At 38.8% G+C, this 19,948-nt stretch overlaps 1 protein-coding gene across 4 annotated transcripts in view; it reads left to right on the plus strand.

The window, feature by feature from the left end:
- tnr (tenascin R (restrictin, janusin)) overlaps positions 1-19,948 on the plus strand; it is a 288,572-nt gene that overhangs the window by 128,379 nt on the left and 140,245 nt on the right. For all 4 annotated transcript variants that reach the window (XM_041804243.1, XM_041804241.1, XM_041804240.1 and 1 more), the window contains one exon: positions 764-816. The gene's annotated coding sequence lies outside the window, so the exon portion shown is untranslated. The remainder of the gene's footprint in view (positions 1-763; positions 817-19,948) is intronic.

Consider the following 19,948-nt stretch of genomic DNA (forward strand, 5'->3'; position numbering starts at 1 on the left):
AAGAACTTACAGTGATGCCAAGTTCTTTTGTTCATTTAATCTCCTGTTTTAGCTGGAGGAAACTCAAGTGTTAAAGCACTATTTTCAGAGAATATACAATCCCTTTGAGTCACAATTTTAAAATAAAAGACCAGCAGTGCATGTCATTTTACCTCTCCAAAGGTGAGTGAGACACCCTGAAGAGCAAACAGGGCTTGATTTCTGGTGTTTACACTTGGGTGTGTCTGAGTCTGCTTCAGGAGGTGTGCTGTGACCAAAATAAAGAAACCCCCTCAGTGGCATACCAGATGTGGTAAATGAACGCCTTTATTTTTATATGCAGATTGTAGGTCCTCGGTATTTCCCTGTTCTTTGTCAGCAGTGGAAAGTGAGCATACTCAGGCCGTTCTGTGCTCTTTTGTGTTGTCACTACAGGTGCGTGTGCCTCCCTTGCAGTGCCCTGTTGTTCCTCTGTGGTTGTAGCACAGGCACTGGAGACAGTGTTTGTCTATGTAAATTCTGACTTTCCCTGCTGATTTTAAGAACACAGAAAAAAATGCAAAGGCTTTTGTGTACATATGTTACTTGTAAACATCTCAGTTTGCATTATGTATTGTGTGGGAGTGATAAATGCTTCTGCCATGTTAGAGGCTCCACAACGTGAGCATCTTCACCTTTGAGCAATCTGAATTTCAAATTCTCTCCAGGTTTTCTTAAGTCAGAGAGAAAGCAGTTGAAATGTGAAGTTGTAATGCTAATTTAATCCCTCTCTTCTCCTGGACAGGTGCAGAGTCAGACAGGGAGCAGCAACGAGAGAACAAAATACTCACAGAAAAGGTAATGTGCCCGCAGACAAGCATACACTCACTCCTACGTGTGGAGGCGCATTAATGAACATCCATATTTTTCCCCCTGGCTATAGTCTAATGTTCAATTTAATGCTCTAATGTTCTTTAATGACTGCTTTGTGTGCATGGGCTTATTGTGCATCTATCAACCTGAAGCACATCTGATCAGACAATTAGCTCTCATCTTGGACTAATTTCTATGTATGTATTCATCACCAAAGCTGGCTGTCTAATAGGAACACAAACGGAGTGTCATTTCTCTATCACATGGTGGACCTGCACAAACACATGAAAGGGGAAGAGCTTAGCTTCAATCTAAGACAAATGCATCTGTTAATATATGAATAAATAACTACAGACTAACTGATGCTGCAGAATTAGTGTTGCAGCGTTGTTCTTGTCTTGAAATGAGTCAAGTAAAACTCGCACAAGCAGACTTTATTATTTTTTCTAAACTTTGTTTCCACATCATACCGTTAAATCTGGAATACAAGTCACCACTGTATATACACTGCAGTCTGTTTTTGAAATTGTCTTGATATAAAAAGCTTTAAAGTGTCCTTCTTTGGGACAGTTTCCATTTGTTGGGCAAATTTTAAAGTGTGCAACTATGTCGCTCTCTTGCTGAGTTCTTAGCCCCCAGCGATGAGACAGACTCCCAGCCTTTAAGCCGCTTTACCCTAGGGTTGGGTTTCATTTGGGTTTTTTATAATACTGGTATACTAAATTGATAGTTTCAAAACAGTAGTGGGACTGGAGGAATAAAATTATAATGGTCAATGGCACAAAGGGTGTACTCACACTAGGCCATCTGTACTGTGCCTGGGCCCGTTTCAGCCTAAAGTCTGGTACGTTTGGCCAGTGTGAGTGCAAATCGTTCCGTGCTTTGGCGCGGCATGCTTTGCGACCAGGCACCGATGGACGAGGTGGGCCTCAGTACGGCACAGATACAAATGAAGGAGCACAAGTGCTGGAACGTGACGTAGCATGAAGTAACAACAAGAGGACCCGCCTCAGAGAGCCCGCCAGGCAGCAGCTGCATGCTAGAGACAGCAGGATCCCAGTCCAGTCCACATTTCCGACCAGTTTCTGGCAAAGTCAGGCTTTAATTACTGTAAGAAGATTTTTTAGTTTGTAAAATAAAGCTTCTTTCCCTGTTTTAGTCACAAACAGCAGCTCACAGGATAACAAACACCTGTTATCCTCCGTGCGTAAAAGAGAGTGCCCTGGATGCGTTGAGCAGTGTGAGTGCGGGCAAAAGGGGGGACAGGGGAGGGGGTCAAAGGGGCTTCAGCACAGTTAGAATATGGCATGGTATGGATGGCCTAGTGTGAGTACACCCTAAAATTACCTGTACAATTGCAAAGGCAACTTCAAGCTTCAAATTGTGCAGTGTATTAAATCTTAAAATGTAAAAATCCACCAGGGCATTTTGTCCATTTCATTTCAACTGGTGGGGGTTGTGTTGGAGTGGAGAAGTCCTTGTTTTGATTAGGATCAGAAGGTGTCACATCTGTTGGCACTGGTGCCACATTTGTACCAGATTCCTGTGCTCATTTCTACTCTGCTCTCGCTTTTTCTTATGAGGAGTGTTTTCAGTCAAACCAGCAATCCACATGGTTTATTTACATGATGATATACTTCCCGTTTTCTGCAGTTATGATCTTACAAGAGCGAAAGCAGTTAGAAAGTGGCACCAACACCACTTGATGTTGTCTGTGTTGTTATATATTCCAGCAAATTATGAGCACTGAAGCTAAAGCGGCTTGCTTGTGCAGTATGTGCTGCAATAATGATGTTGCATGTCTACATAATTTATACTGGCATGTAAGTCACCCTCGTATATAACCCACAGCCAACTTTATAGTTGAAGAAATAGGTGAGAACAGTTTAGGATAGAAAACAGCTTCTAAGGTCACTATGTTAAGTCCTCTAAGAGATCACTGAGTTTCACTAAAGGCTGTTTTATCTTTGCACTGCCATTCATAAAACTATAATGTCAAATGGCTGATTTACACAAAAAATAATTCTATATGTAATTTCATACATGAGGCACATAAAATGAGGTTGATCTGTTTTAAAGAGGCCACTTTTCATGAGCAGCCTGAAGGTCATAGACCATCACCATATCATTGTTTTGAATCTGCTCCCACCCTAATTCCTACCTGACTAATACTCCCTTTGTTCAGGGCCATGCTGAACTCAAAATCATCCCATATGAGTTTTTTTACATTTCCCCATATACTTATGTTTTATATATTTTTCAGTTTTCTCATGTGAAAACATCAGAGTTCTCACATTGTGAAAAAGTTCAGGAGGAGTTTTTGCTGATATTCAGTAATAAAATCTCATTGTGAAAAGCATTTGATCAGCAAACTGAGCTGTGCCTTCCTGCCTCACATTGTCAGACACTACCCTCTGTTTGTGTCCCTGTAGGTTTCTCTGCTTGTCATTTTTTTATTTGGTTGTTTTATATTTCTTTGATTAATGTGGGTTTTTAAAGACAAAAAACAAACAAAAATGATACTGGACCTCAAATTACTCCCTTACTCTTGAGCAAACTCCCCCTGTTAATGGTACAATCCTTCTTGATGTGTCATTGCTTCTCTCCCTCCCTCTTTAATGTTAGTTCGGTAGACATTTCCTGACTCTCCAGCCAAGCCCAGGTTATTGCAGGTAAAAGCATGCATCATTTTCAAATAGCTTCATAGAAAACCCCCCTTGAGTCAAGGTAGTTGGCTTAGTATTGGTTCGTGGTGTACTGAATTTCCAGTACTTTAACAATATTTTCTGTAACCCCAGTTCTAAAAATTGGGACACTGTGAACAATTCGAATCCTACATCTCTGATAGTATGGGGTTCGAATTAGTGCCTATGGCGTCGACAGCTTACACATGTGGAAAGTCACTATCAATGCAAGTAGAGTTTTATAGCAACATATTCTGCAATTCAGACATCTCTTTCAGGGAAGGCTTTGCATATTTCAGCAAGACAATGCTCCTAAAACTCAACTGGTCTCACTCCCCAGAAGTACAGACTATTGTAAAAAGAGGATGCTGAGAATGACAACCATGGGCCTGTCCCTACTTTTTTGAGATGTATTGCGACCATCAAATTCAAAATGAGCTTATGTATTTCATGAATAGTAAGATAACTATGTGTCAACATTGGATATGTTTATGTTCTATTGTGAATAAAACATATGCGCATGAGATTTGCAAATCATTTCATTCTGTATTTATTTACATTTTAACTAGCGCCCCAACTTGTTTGGAATTGAGGTTGTATTCAGATGGTTCTAAGTGAATTTCCAGATGTTCTGTGCTTTTTGTAGACCAAATATGTCTTGTGTGTGAGTGACTGTGAAAGGCTGGTATTTAAACCTTAATAGAGTACTGGACCAGTATTGTTTCAGTTTTAAATGTGATTTCAGTGTGGAGTATCTTGATACCTAATTTGATATGGTTATGAAAGTTAATATTTTAATAATGACAACACTTGGCGTAAGTGTCATCTAATTTATGATGTCGTTGTCCCTTCTACAACAAATCAGGATCCCAGCAAATCATCTGCAAACTTAGCAGAAATGCAAGCGACCAGACCAACTGTCTCAGTCATCTACACTTGAGAAATTTAGTCTTAGCATACATTTTCACTTGTACACTAACAAGCACAACAGAGGACACAACAAACACAAACTATCTTGTGCAGAATGCATTGTTGCTTTAGCTATAATATGCAAATTAAATCTGCACCCCTGATCTGGGAATACACTTCACTCCTCTGCCTAATTACTAATGGGCCAAACAACAAGGTTATGGCCATCACTTAATTACATTTTCAGTCCTGGGATCTGACAAAACAGGTCCAGGACTTATGGTGCTTGTGTACACTCTGAACCAGTGAGATATCCCACATAGATTTTAAATCTGAACAGTGATTATCAGGAGTGTAGCAGGTGTTGTCAGGGTACGTCCATACTCCAGAGCTCATATCGACATTACAAAGCTGCCAGTTGTTTAAACAGGATTATGATGAGGAGCTCTCAGTGTATTAACCATGACCATTGCTTTTCATGCTGTTTGCAGAAGTGTCTTTATTGTTTGAGTATGAATTACCTTAACACAACACATGGGGTAGCTTTAGGGAAGTATCTTCTGTAGTTTTGATCTGATGCACAATTTTTTGTTTTGTTTGATTTTTTAAATGTGTTTCCCCTTGCATCATACACTATAGAGACTGTACATTCAGAATTATCAGACCATTATTAAAAGGAGATTTTTGCTGGTTTGTTCAGAGTTTGTGAGAGAACTTGGAAAAAATATTGATCATACAAGACATTGTCATCCTCTCTCTCTGATATAAGCTAAAACACCACCAATGTGCAGTGAATAAATACATTAATCCAGCACTCCAAGTCTTTATTTTATCAAATATCAGGATGTCTTTTTAGAATAATTACAGCAGAATCACTGTATCATCATTATTGTGAGCCATGTGTCTATTCATTTACATGTTCATGTTGTTTTGATGATTTCTATTCATAAATGCTTCTGTGGAGGCAGCTTCATGTGTATCCTAATGCGACCCTTCATGATGGAAAGTCAAGACATCTAAAATGTGAACTTTAAGCTATGTTTGTGTTTTGAAATTCCTCCTGCACAGTTTCCTCTCAGCTACAAGTTTGCATTGAACTTTCAAACATTCAAGCTGTGAATGGGCAGTTGCTAACAGCTAGCAACCGATGTTAAGAAGACAGTGATGATGATATCCGCTTTTGTCTCAGCTGTGCTGACATATTTCAGACATAGACTGCACCATGACGGGCCTCTCATTTTAGTTTTTGCTGACAACATTTTTTTTTTTGAAATTCACATAAGATCGTCAAACAGTCTTTTATGGATAGAAACGTATGCCCTCTCTTGAACTACCCATGGCTAAGGTAGTGTGAGTGGTGTCTGGTACAGGCTCTGCAGCCAAACAGAAAGGGAGAAGTCTGTTGTTTCGCACCTCCTTTGATACACTGATTTTAGTCCGACGCCTCCCTTTCAGTAGATAATGTCCGGCCTTGATGTAGTTTAGACATCAAATCCATTGCACTGTTATTTGAATTCCAACCTCTTCAATGATTAGCATGTTTTATTAGTCCTGCAATCATTAAACATGAGGAGATAAGCCCCCTGCAGCTCCAGCCATGATTCTGAATCTACTAAACTACTAAACATGAAGCAATCGAGCATGAGAAAGAATATTTATCTCAGAATGATCCAGTTTGTTATGACTGAGGTGTTTTGATCTGGCAGATTAGCTCCTGATTATTAGAGGACTATAAGCCTCTGTGTCAACATACAAGAGCTATTTAAACAGTTGTAATATATGAGGAGAGACATGTTTGCATGGTGGAAAAAGCAGCACAAGATGCAGCTCTGAACTCGAGAAGCATGCAAACACAAAGGTTTAAAGAGGGAACAAGGAAGAAGAGAGCTGAAGAAAACCGGCAGGGCAGAGAAAGAAGCAGCATAAGCAGAGTGGAGACAGGAGGTGAGAGTGACAGCAGTGGAAGCCTTTGATCTCAGGTTTCTAATCAATGGGGATTATGGTCCTTGTGCCTGTGTCAGTCCTGATTATGGCAGCAGAGCCGGGGGACAGTGGTGCATCCAGAAGAGGAGAAGGCAAACAGCTCCTGGTTCTAAAGAGAGGTGTTCTGCACAGTCCTGTCTGTGTGAATGTGATCAGAAATCGGAGCTGTCTAACAGGATGTAAACATGCAGACAGTAGTGAGTGTGAATACGACCCTGGTGTGTAAATGTTGGGCACACCCATAGATATTCTGTGGAGACAGTGCTGTCACACACACTCAACCAAAGTTGCTACATAGTGACTTTAATATCCCAACACCTGGGAGATCATCTCCTCCGTTGGGAGTAAACATCATGAAAATACAACACAGACATCATTTGAAACTCAGCGATACAGAAGACTATAAACTGCAACACAAGGACAGACAGACCCTTGAGAACTACTTGAAAACCTTTGAATGTGAATTCTTTCAAATTCTTCCTTTCTTCTTTCTTCTGCTCGACAGCAGACACATTTCCTTGTGCATGTCTTGGGAGTTAAGATGTCAGGATTTTTCCTGACATTCGTCTGAGAAAGCTTTCTGGATGTAATGGATTTACATCTTGTCCTCACTGTTTTTGCAAAAAAATGCTGTAAAAACATTGTTTTACATACTTTTTTGAATAATTTTGCATTTGTTTTATTGGGTAGAGCTTGAGAATACTGGAGTTGACGTCTTTCACTCTATTGGTTGAGTAGTTGATCAATATGCTTTCATCCAACACAAGATTTCTGTTTGTCGGTTGTTCATGCACGTGTGCCAAGTGTGTAGCCGACTGATTGACAGCCACAGCAGGAGACAGAGAGGAGCAATGCAGCGCCGGGCAATACAGGCAGAGAAATACACAAAGTGATGCCTAGCATGTTACATTCTGATTGTCTCACAGTAGTTTTGCTGTTAATAACTTTGAAACAACATATCTTACACTCAACATAAAAAAGCAGGCTTTTTGTAATGAAGTGGTGCTGCTGAGTGTCTCTGTTCTGTCCTCTATCAGAGCAGAGACACCAGTCAGTAAATATGTGGCAGTGTCCATTTATCATCAGATTAAGAGTTGTCGTGCCATAATCACAGAAATTAAATGGTTAAAGGCAGGTGCATGCTGATTACCTCTGAGTCAGCTATTATTTTATTACAATAGAAAGAGGATACGAATCATTAATTGTACTTCACAAAGCTTATGTACATTTTTAAGATGATTCAGACTTCCAGGAGATGCAATGAGGAACCTGCCACAGATTAAGCTGATTTTGAGATTTTTTTGGTCCATCATGATTTTCTTTGGTTGCACTAGAGAATACAAACAAATAAAGAACAGAAGAAACATGATAGAAGTATTAAAATGTTTCTTCTGATCAGTAAATTGAATTTATTTAAAGGGATTTAATAAGGATTGCAAGATTTTATATGTAATACAGAGCATGAAACCAATGTGCTGCACATGAATTTAATAATGGTTGTTCATGTCCAAATTCTTTCCCTATAGGGCTATTGATATTAAAGTGTAAAAATGTACAGTATCATTTCTAAGTTCAGTAGTAGTAACAGAAAGTACCAAATCTATGAAAGATAAAAAATAAAGTTATATTTCAGCCCAAAGCTGCTGAGGGACAGACAGCATGGTTGTTGTCAATCAACATGAAGCAGAATGAGGCTCAAGTAATGAACAAAGACAAAAAGGACTTAATTTTTATGCTGTTTTAATGGCAGCTATGCCGTTAAGAATTTAGATTGAAGAACTTGATTCCTCTGCACAAATGTGCAGGAAGGTGCATGATCTTGATGGCTGCTGAGGTGGCGTTACTGGCTTTCCTTATCACCTCTCCTCTGCCCTCTGTCACAGCCCCTTCACTGCTGATTATTCTCATATACAGGGCGGCTAGTAAGTTTAGTAAAACATTCTTTAGCATCTCATTAAAATGCACAAGTCAATGTCAGATTCTTTAGCAGACAGAGAGAGTGGAGGGGAGACAGCAGTGTCACACGGTGTGTAAAAGATTGTGTAATTTGTGAACTTTTGCTTTACAGCCCTGCACAAATGCATAAACTATCCTAGATATGTAAATCACAAGAGAAAAGAAGATGATAATAGTAATATTAATAATAATAACAACTTTATTTGTGTAGCACCTTTTGAAAACAGAGGTTTACAAAGTGCTTTAACATTAAACAGAGTTACAATTAAGACAAAGCATCAAAACACAAGGAAAGAACACAACAGGAAGGACAAAACCCTAACAACAGAAGAACCCATGAACACATAACCCCAACATCATAATCATCCTGGTTGGCATGTTACAAACCCAAAAACATGTGAAGTTAAAAAGACATCATAATACTTAGGTATGTAGAATTCCAGAATAAAAGTAATGACAAAGAATAAACAAATAAAACCCAGAATAACTTAGAAGAACCCAGGCAACACAGGAACCCAACTACGTGAAAATAGACCTAAGGACCAGAGATGTGAGAGCATCTAAAATATAGAGAGAGATAGAAAGGAATAAAACTCAGAGAATATAATATAAAACAATTAAAGATTAATTAGAGATTAATTAGTCATAAAATACAAATTAGAAAGCTAGGGACTGTAAAATGTCATTCATAAGTTAATAAAAATCTTAATGATGATAATGAGGTAAAATGGACACAACAGCAAAAGAGGTAAAAACAAGTAGAGGGAGGGTTAAATGCTCAAAAATCAAATAGGAGAAGTGAAGATAAACAGTTGCAATCAGGATCAACACAGGTAAAATTTGTGGAAGAAGAAGATCATTTAAGGGAGAATACTGATAGGATGAGGGTAGACAGTAAAAGACAGACAGAGGACAACATCACACAAAAGCAAGTCTATAAAATTGAGTTTTAAGAAGTGATTTAAAGGATGTCACTGATTCTGCATGCCTTGTCTCCTCGGGCAGGTCGTTCCAAAGCCGAGGTGCTCTGACCTTGGAACGACCAGGAGGCCCCCCGCCCAAGGATCTGCGGCCCGGCTCATAAGGGGTTAGATTTGGCACATTCTTTATGGGCGCAACCCACATACTCAGCTCTGCTGCTCATCCCACAAATGCATGTTCCTTACAAACGGGGCACCATTTAAAAGGGTAATAAACAGGCTTTCCAACTATATAAGATTTATTGCCAAGAAGCATGGTTACAACAAAGAATTAATATACCAAACACAAATTTCCTTACTTTTTGTGTACTTATAGGTCTATTTTCCTGTGAACTATATCCGTCTTAAAGGAATGTCTAATTTAAACTTAGACATGAGAACTGTCCTCTGAATCCAGCTTTTTCTTTATAAACTGCTTTACCTTTATTGATGACATATAGTTCTGTATTTGTTTCAACCAAATTAAGATTATTCTGATAAAAACAGTTAGAGGAGTCCCTCACTGTGACAGGCTGTCTGCTAATGAAGTGTACTTTTGTATTTCCACCTCTCCAGGCTATTTCTGGATCTGATACTATCACCATCTGATATCCTGTTAGAGATTCAGCCAAATGACCCTTTCAGTCTGACCTTACCTCCCTCTGTATTGGGAGCTTTGTCAATTTGACCCTGAGATAGAGAGATCAATACAGGATGTATTAACAGTCTGACCCTACCTCTTAAAACTTGAACTTCACCTTCTGATTAAATCATGGTGCTTGAGTGCTTATCTTTATACAGAAAGAGACAGTGGTACATTTGATTGTCAATTAACTGTGTATGTACAAGGGTTGTCAAGATAAGAGAGTTTTAACCTTTGATATGATGCTACTGAAAATCAAACAGCAGCAACACTTTTGGCTGTTTCCATGGCACCAAAAATTTTGGGTCCTTAGCTCCAAACATGGGGAGCGTTGACTTTGATTACTGTAAGAGAATTTGTAGCATAGTTCCTTTGGTTGTTGTAAGGGTGAGGGACTAGTATATAAGAGGGGAGTATTGTGAAGACTTTGGGTCTTCCCTGTAGCTGCATGTTAATAAAGGAGATTTGATTCCTCACACTGTGTAAATAATTGAAAAAAAAAAGGATTGCTTTATTACCAAAAACATCAGACGAGCCCTTTTTCATTCCATCATGGTGCCAAAATAATGGTGCAGAGTTTTGGCTCTTTGGGTTAAGAATATTGCTGAAGAGATTGTTGCATTTTATAGCATGGTTCCAAATTTAACCATGTTTCATAAATGCTGACATCAAAGCATGTGCATTTGTATTTGTAGGTTTTATTCTTTACTGGACAGACAAGAAATCAGGATAAATTTGCATCCAGGAGAAACAAAAGCAGATGAACACAGTGCTATCAAGACATGATAATAGAGCAGATTTTGAAAGAGTTTGGTTGGGTGTACCAGGCCTCTGACTTAGAAAGTTTGGTAATCTGTAGCCATCAGCACTATCTCCTGATCTCTCACTGTTCTTGGACTCAAAAAGTATTTTTTTCATTTCATTCTTTTTTTGTGAGGCTGGCCTCAGATAAATTCAAATTTATGGAGTAGCTAATCTTTAGGGTAGTTATGTAAAAACTAGGGATGCACCAAAATGAAAATTCTTGGCCAAAACTGAAAACCGAAAATGAGGAAACCAAAGCCGAAAACCAAAACACCGAAAGAAATGATTATGCCAATTATTAGGACCATTGCATTTATGGCTATGACTGTGTACTAACCTCACTAAAATCAATTGCAATTGCATAAATTAATATTAATGCTTCAAAGAATAAATCAATGACAAAATTATGTAAATATGCATTAAGCACTGGCATTCCAACAATGCACAATATGAAATAAAATAAAATAAAATAAAATACAAAATAAAATGTTTAACCTGACCCCACTCATGTATACATTAAATAAGTGGTTCTCAACCTTTTTTCAGTCGTGTACCACCTGTGAAGTATTTTTTCAGCAAAGTACCCCCTAAACAGTGCAAAGCTTTTTGGAAAAAAAAGGAAAGACATTAAACAGTGCTGTGACAGCTATCTGATTTATCAAGCTTTGTAACTGATAAACACTTTCAAATTACAAATACCAGATTTTTTTTTTTCAAACATTTTAAATGTTAAAAATGCATGACTAAAGTCATGGCACATCTTCTCAACACTAAATGTGCAAATTCAAATTAATGAAGTGAAAACAGAGACTGGAAAGGCATAAAACCATTTAAACCCAGAAGTGTGCAAAACTCTGCTCGGCTGCAGTGGTCTCTCTGGAACAATTTGGAAATAAAAAACATAGAGCTAGAAAGAACTAAAAATCTGTAAATAATTAACTAATTGTAAAAAAGACAGCTTAGTGCCCCTTTTTGAGATCATAATAAAGATTTCTTCTCAAACTGAAATCATGAACTTAGTTGTAGATCAGCATTTATTCACAAAAAAATAAACCATGAACCTTTTTATGAGTGGAGTGATTGTGAATACAGTGATTGACAGGCATGTGCCAGTGTGGGTCACACCATCCTGCCATGGGGGAGACTCAGGGGGTTTAAGGGTGATTAAATTTAATAAAACAAAATATAAACTCCATCTTATAAACTTAAGGTCCTTACACTCCAGATGAAATTTTTTCGTGCAAATTATTCACACAAAATATTTACATTTCGAACCTGTAGCGAATCAATGCAGGCTTCCACCTGCAACATCATTTTGCAGCGTGACATTGCTGCAGATATTTTTTCAAAGTTTTGCTCCGACAAGCGCACATGGGGGTGGTGCCAATTTTTAAGGCAGACAGAGGAACAAAAACATCCTCCTCTCCAACACCACCTGATATTCGTCCTCTTCTCATATCTGTCTGTAGTCAGTGCTTGTGTTTTTGCCTCATGTAGCCTGGTAGAGAGGGAGACAGGCAGCCCGACACGTCCATGCTAATGCAAATGCGCTACTCACAGAGCTGGAGCTGTTTCTAAACTAATGGGACTTTAGTGAAATATTTACCAACACAGTCTCCTCTGACCTCAGACATACGACTCATAAATGCTCCGGATCAACCAGCTCACCGAACAGTCTGGAACACAAACAGGTGAGCCAATCTGTGCACTGTGGGGGAGTTAACTCCTCTCACGGCGAGCCTCAGCTGTGTCCTTATCACTATTATTGATCATATTTGACACAGAATGAATGAAAAGTCAGTCCCTCCTCTTACAAACTTGGCTGGCACAGTGAATGAAACAGTGAAACAAGACGGCACTGACCTCCTAGCTGTGCGTAAAAGTGCCGCGTTACGCTTGGAGTGAAGGAGGGAGAGGGAGAAGCCTCCTTTTATCTTATGTTCCCATATACAGCATATATCACTGTTTGTCAGAGGACAGAGAGAACACGCCGCAGACGTTCCTAGCACCAATGTGATTTTAGAATGTAATATACTACCCAAAATCATGTCACTCCTGATGTGCAAAGAAAGGCGCTATATTTCTTAAAAAGTTGGCATTTATTTTAAAATCTCGCGTACATCCTGGAGTGCCTTCACCTACGCGTACCCCCATTTGAGAACCACCGATCCAAGTGCCTGCTGGCCGCGGTTTTTGCTTGTGTCATCACATCTTGTTTTGGCCTTGTTGTTTCGGTGATAAAAGTATTTCGGCCGAAAATCGAAAATGCAATTTTGGGCCATTTTCAGCCGAAAATTTTCGGTGGCCAAATTTTCAGTGCATCCCTAGTAAAAACTACTGAATCTAATTGCTTTTTTTTAGTATTGCAATTGTGATTTATCATGTAATTATTTTTAAAGCTACACATTTTTAATAAACACAAGCAATAGATAATTCTATATTTTACCAACGCATTATTAGATTTTGAAGAAAATATCTTACTCCAATTATTTTGCATCATATTGTAAAAATCTATATGAATTGTTGTATGAGGGGAATTGCCTTTTATGTTACTCTACTTTTTTTTTTTTTTTTTACAAGAAAACCTTTACAAACATAAGGAAAGCAGGATTTTTTAATAAACTATTCCAGAAAAAAAAGACACTTCAGTGTTTATATGATGTGCAGTGCGTGACATCTCTGCTGCAACAATGTGTTAAACTGGTATTCTGACACATTCAGGTCAAAGAAGCATTGTACCTTTGCAGTCGATTATCTGCAATTTAATCTAAGTTTTAATTTAATCCCCATCCTTTATTCTGTGTATTGGTTAAAAAAAACTGTTAAAATCAAACACCCAACCAAAGCCACAGGTTTTAAAAAGTGTGGTCAGTACCTTCAGACTCAACCAAACCAATTGCTTGCCTTATATCACGTCTGAAACTTTTCATATCCCTGTAATGTCCAGTTTCTCTCCTCAGCCTGATGATGAATGAAAAGCTCCAGTCTTTCCCTGCACTTTGAAGCTTAATCAATAATACAAGTCCTACAAATCCAATCATAGCTTGATCAATAATGTACATTTTACCTGTCTGACTCTACTCGACTTCACTCAATAATGGAGGGCCAACTAATCTATCTGGAAAAAAACACGTATAGAAATTGACTTCTTTTGTAGCCTTAAAGAAAATATTCTGTCATTCAAAGTGAATTATTCCACAAATGTTGGAAAAAATATCTTGGTATATGCTCTTTGTGGTAACAGTATTATAAAGCAGAATTACACAATTATAAGGGTTGCACATTAAAATACATCCTTCTTTTCCCCTCAAACAAGTCTGTGATGTGATACTGAACTCATGTCTGTGCGTAAGGTTACAAAAATCATGTTAAAAGTCTCTGTGCATGTCATTGAAATAAGTGAGCTTAAGCAGAGCTGCTGTTAGTATTGGATGTACAGATTTACAGCTGCTTCTCTTAGCATGGTCAGGGCCATCTCTTTGAATTATGTTGGACTTAAAACAAGCTTTAATCAGTTTTAATGGAGATGCATCTGGCTGCTGCTGGAGTAAAAATCAGCAGTAGCTTCAGCAGGCGTCTTTCTTGTTAGCTGATGCTGATGTCTAGCATCTGGTTCGTCGTGTTGTCCAAGTATTTCACTCTGGTGTGACGTATCTTACAATTGACGAATCCTGTATAAGTCTGTGCCGTCTTTAATGTTTTAGAAGCCAAAATAAATCCCTATATCTGCTACAAATGCAGCAGAAGCTGAACTGCAGCAGCAGGCATGAGCAACCGGCTCGCTCAGACCGGAAGTCCTGCGTGATCTCGTTGTCTAAGCCAGGGGTGTCAGACTCAGTCACATTCTGGATTCAGGACTAACCTGAGGGCTTAACAGCGTCACCTTTTTAACCAGAAACTGTCAACCTCATTTCACCAGTAATTAAAAAAAAACAAAAAACTTAGCACTGATAATGAATGATTTGACATTTAAAAAGTTAAAAAGATAAGTTTAAAGGCTCACAATCTGAGAAAAGTAAATTTATTAGATCAAAAAGGTCAAAACATGAAATTGAAAAATAATGTTTTTAATGGCAAATTCATTAAAAAGAAGTCAAAATCCTGACTTTAAAAGGTCAAAATATGAAATGAAATTTGTAATCATGAAATTAAAGGTCAAAATATGATTCAACATTTTTAATTGTGAGTCAAAAAGGTCAAACAATGGGATTCCATCCATCCACCTAAGTTGGGAAGCCCAGACTTCCCTCTCCCTGGCCACTTCGTCCAGCTCTTCCCAGGGGATCCCGAGGCGTTCCCAGGCCAGCCGAGCGACATAGTCTCTCCAGCGTGTCCTGGGTCTTCCCTGGGGCCTCCTCCCAGTGGGTCCTGCCTGGAACACCTCACCAGGGAGGTGTCCAGGAGGCATCCAGACCAGATGCCCGAGCCACCTCATCTGGCTCCTCTCAACTTGGAGGAGCAGCGGCTCTACTCTGAGTTTCTCCCGGATGGCCGAGCTTCTCACCCTTTCGCTAAGGGAGAGCCCAGACACCCTGCAAAGGAAACTCATTTCATCTGCCTGTATCCATGATCTCGTTCTTTTGGTCACAACCCACAGCTCATGACCAGAGGTGAGGGTAGGAACGTAGATCGACCAGTAAATCAATACTTCAGATTTTGTAACTTAACAAGGATATCTTAAATCCTCAAGGATAAAATCACATTTTTATTGTTGAGGAAATCTGCAGACCTCATACTGATGGGCCAGTTATAACAGAAATATGGGATCATCTTGCAGGCCAGATTTACCTGTTCCATGGGCCGGATTTGGCCCCCGGGCCTTGAATTTGACACCTGTGGTCTAACCAGAGGAGAAGAGGGAAAAGTCAAATGCCTGCCGCCAACTAGTGGTCAGGGGGTGACATTACACCAAAAACTACCACACCAACAAAGTAAATTATTGATTAAAAAAATATTGATACTGGATTTTAAAACATCAATACAGTATTGAGCCGCAAAATATCGCAATATATCAGTGCATCAATATTTTCTAACACCCCTATGGTTTACCAAGGATTATGAAAATCCAGATGATTGAAAATGCAGTTTTAGCATGTTGAAAAGATGACATACTCACACAATGTGTTAGTAATGTTTTACCCATCCAGTGAATGCCTTTAGGTTTGAAAACAGCTCTCATAAAAGTCAGAGATAATGTCGGCTGGAACACAAGCCAATAGTCATAATAATGCCTGTCGATAAAACATTACGTTGTTCAGGCTTTAAAATAACCACCTATTGAGGTTCTGTGCCATTGAGCTGTTTATTCGGTAATTGAATACAATCCCCCCTGAGCGCCTGGAGCAGTTCTTCCCTCGTCGTCGCAGCGTCAAAAAGACGGCAGCTCAGAACAATGTGTCAATCCTTTTGATCCTCTGTAACTGCTTTATCGTCTCAGCACAGCTTATGGCATTGGATTGTTGCTGCGTTTTTTTTTGTGTCATTTCAACCCACCTTATTTTATAGAACAGACGGAAAGACATCCAGCACAGGTGGAAAGAGGCTCCCATTTATTGACTGTATATGAAATGAACAGAAGAACGTGTCATTTCTGTGCGACGAGTAGCTGAAGCCTTTGAAAGGGGAAGATGAAAGCAGAGAAATGGCCTATTGAAAAAGAAGGGGAGACCAACAGACAACAACAGCTCATGAGGTGACAGACAAAAGGGTTTTGAAGTTTTTTTAGTTCATTTTCTCTTTCAGGTCATGACTGAGCAGAAAGAATAAGGGAAGATGAGGAGAGAGTGCGTGTCAAACTCAGGTACTGACAGGCTGTTTGATGTGTTTTTATGCAGGTAGCACAGAGCAGAGACAAATTGGAAAATAGAGCTTTCTTAAAGGCTTACATAAGGGGATTTGCACTAAAGATAACTACAAGACCTGGCTCTAAATGTTAACTTTTAACCCCTAACATCTAAATTGACCTATTTTTCATTTTTATTTAAAAAAAAATTTAAATGTAAACAAACTTTGTGTTTACTCTCTGTCTCACAGACTTTCCATCAGAACAGGTAGGTAAGGAAGAGGGGGAGGAGTGTTCAAAGATGGCCATGGACCAAGGAGTCACATGGAAATCCTTTGAAGATTATTCTTGGTCATCTTGCTTTTATAAAAGCTAAATATAACAGCAGGGACCATTGAGAGGAGAGAGTGGGGCTCAGGGTGGGAGCCAAGCCTCTGCTTTCTACAAAGACTTTTTGCTTTGCAATTGGTTTGCATGCTGCGTGACAGAGTTAAACTGGTACTACTTGAGTTTTGACTGTTCACATGAAAAAAACCGTTGGAACCACAGATTGTAGCCACTTACTTTTTTCACCTCTGGAAACTCTCTGTTTTGCTGTTGGAGTGAAGCTATTGAAAACTTTGGTAGCCTGCATGGACGATTTTCTAGCTAGTCTGGAAAGCTATCCTGGAACTTGGGTGATTTTTCAGAGTCTTTAAAGATTAAATCTACACCAGTAACTCTGACACTGAATGTCTTTTGTAATCCATTTTTTGATCGATTCGCTGCTAGCAGGTATTGCTATCCTTCATTTTGTACCCACAGTTCATCAAACCACACACATCTTTACACAATGGACAGCCTGAACCGCTCCTATTAGAGAGAATAAGACACAGAGAGCCTGTGATGTGGCCTGCAGGCAGAGACTGCTTTGAATAATGGCTAAAATAGAGCAAAACCAAAGAGGTCCATTGAATTAAAAAAGGTGAATACTTGAAAGACTTTTTGTCACAGAATAATTATTTTTCACTTTTTGGTTTATCCAAAACATTCGTGGTCATTATTATATACTGTTTGTCACACAGAACAATCTTTGATATCCATTTAGTTTTTTCTTTTGTCTTTACAGTCCCATAACTTACTAAAATATAATAATAATAATAATTCATCAGACTTATATAGCGCTTTTCTAGCAAACTCAAAGATGCTTTACAGAACAAACAAAAACAAAAACACAACAAAAATGGGACAGGAGGAAAATGATGAATGGTTAGGAGTCGCATGCATTTTTAAACAGGTAAGTTTTGAATGACTGTTTGAAGGTGGGCAGAGAGTCAGAGTTTCTGATATGGAGGGGGATTGAGTTCAAGAGGGTGGGGGTGGCGATGTCAAAGGCTCGATCCCCCAAGGTCTGGTGCTTGGATTTGGTGATGGGATTTAGGAGGTTGGAGTCAGCGGAGCGGAGGCGGCGGGAAGGACGGTGGTGTTGAAGAAGGGCTGTGAGGTATGGAGGAGCCAGGTTATGGAGGGCTTTGTAGGTGATGAGCAAGACCTTGAAATGCGCTGTTTTATGGGGAGCCAGTGGAGCTGTTGGAGGACAGGGGTGATGTGGTCTCTAGAGCGGGTGTGGGTGAGGAGGCGGGCAGTGGAGTTCTGAATGTATTGCAGTTTTTCTAAGTTGGAGGAAAGGAGTTCATAGAGGAGGCTATTGCAATAGTCAAGTCTGGATGAAATGAAGGCATGAATGAGTGTTTCAGCAGCAGAGTTGGAGAGTGTGGCCTCACTGCAGCACATGTATTCTTAAGTCTGAGGATTTTCCTCTTTAGATCTTGACTGTGCAGCACAGAGTTGATATTTTACAAGCTTTTTAAGACAGTAAGTCCAGGTGAGACAGAATGGTTGAAAGAATAGCTTTGGGCTCAAAGACAAAAAGACATTGTGTACTCTCAATGCTTCAGTGGCATTCATTGGTTAACTATGAGTAACCTATTTGGAAGTCGTCAGTTTGTTAATAGGTTGTGGGTTTCCAGTATAGATGCCCCGATTGATGGTGAACCCTTGACTATCGGCTCATTTTCATTTTAAAGAATGTGTTTTTTGGTGAGTGGATTGCATAAGGATCCTAGCCATGATCACCAAAACTGATCATTTGTTGTCAATGATAAATGATGATAAATGATGATATTGTGGAATTCATTTGTTTTTAGTATAGCTTCTTGTTGCCTCGCTACTTAGGAAGTTTTTATACTGCTGTGCTGAACGAAAGAAGTAAAGGCATGCTGATGACTTTTGTGGTTCTTTTACCAGGTTACACTGGCACCTGCATAGGGTCCCAGTATACTACCAGATAAAAGGAAACACTATTAGAGAGCCCTAGTTTTCATTAGGGTTTATTTTTCAGAAGGTTCAATCTGAATTTCCCTCAGGTGCTGAGTACACGTGGTGGGAGTATCATATGTCTGCATGTAACTTAACATGCAACATAAAAATGGGAGTTGAGACCAATTTGAAATTAAGCCCTGTGCCATGTCAGTTATTTCGTGATGACCTAATTGTAGCTCATGTCAGTGTCAGTAACTGATGCCAGTGACAGTTTTTAAAGGATTGAATGTCTGTATCATCTTAAATCTTTATCAGGAGGTCAGAGCAGGAAAACTTTTTTGAAATTGGCCAATCAAACTGGAACCAGTACCCCCTCTGGTTAAATTACCACAAGGGCAAAAAACTGTTTAAAGACAACAATATTTATTTATTTATTTATTTATTTATTTATTTATTTATGGGGGGAACAATACATATTAATGAACATTTAAAAAAATGTAAATATGCCAGATTGTAGCCCAAGGCTAATTTCCATCTGCAGACCCCCTGGCAGGTTGATGTAAGAAAGAAAACATATAAACATACTATTTACACACAGGACACAAACGTGAATAAGGACAAAAACTGTGACTACAGGATCAAGTTAGTACAAACAAACAACAATAACACATTAGATGAGCCAGACACTATCTGTATTGCACATACCCTTGTATTGCACTGAGTCTAATTGGCCCTACCCCTATATTGCACCAGTTCATATTCCTCAGATTCCTGTATTGCACTGATTAATATTGCATATTCATATTTCATAGATTTAGCCACATAGTTTTGTTCTCAAAGTACACAAGATTATAGCATTAAAATTTAAAATATACAAAATTTCAGTCACTTGTTTTAAAATTATACAAATATTTACAGCACAAACTGAGGTGTGGAATGTTCATTTATTAATTGTAATTGAGGAAAAGATTTAATTAATGGTGATTTTGATTTTTGCTGTAATTGCCCAGCCCTAGGGCCAAGTTTAAAAATCAGACTTATTTATTGTAATATAAAGTAAAAATTGTAGTCCCAAAATGTTAACATACAAAACAAT

The sequence above is a fragment of the Cheilinus undulatus genome, linkage group 13 (assembly GCF_018320785.1).
Source record: "Cheilinus undulatus linkage group 13, ASM1832078v1, whole genome shotgun sequence".
Lineage (NCBI taxonomy): Eukaryota > Metazoa > Chordata > Actinopteri > Labriformes > Labridae > Cheilinus > Cheilinus undulatus.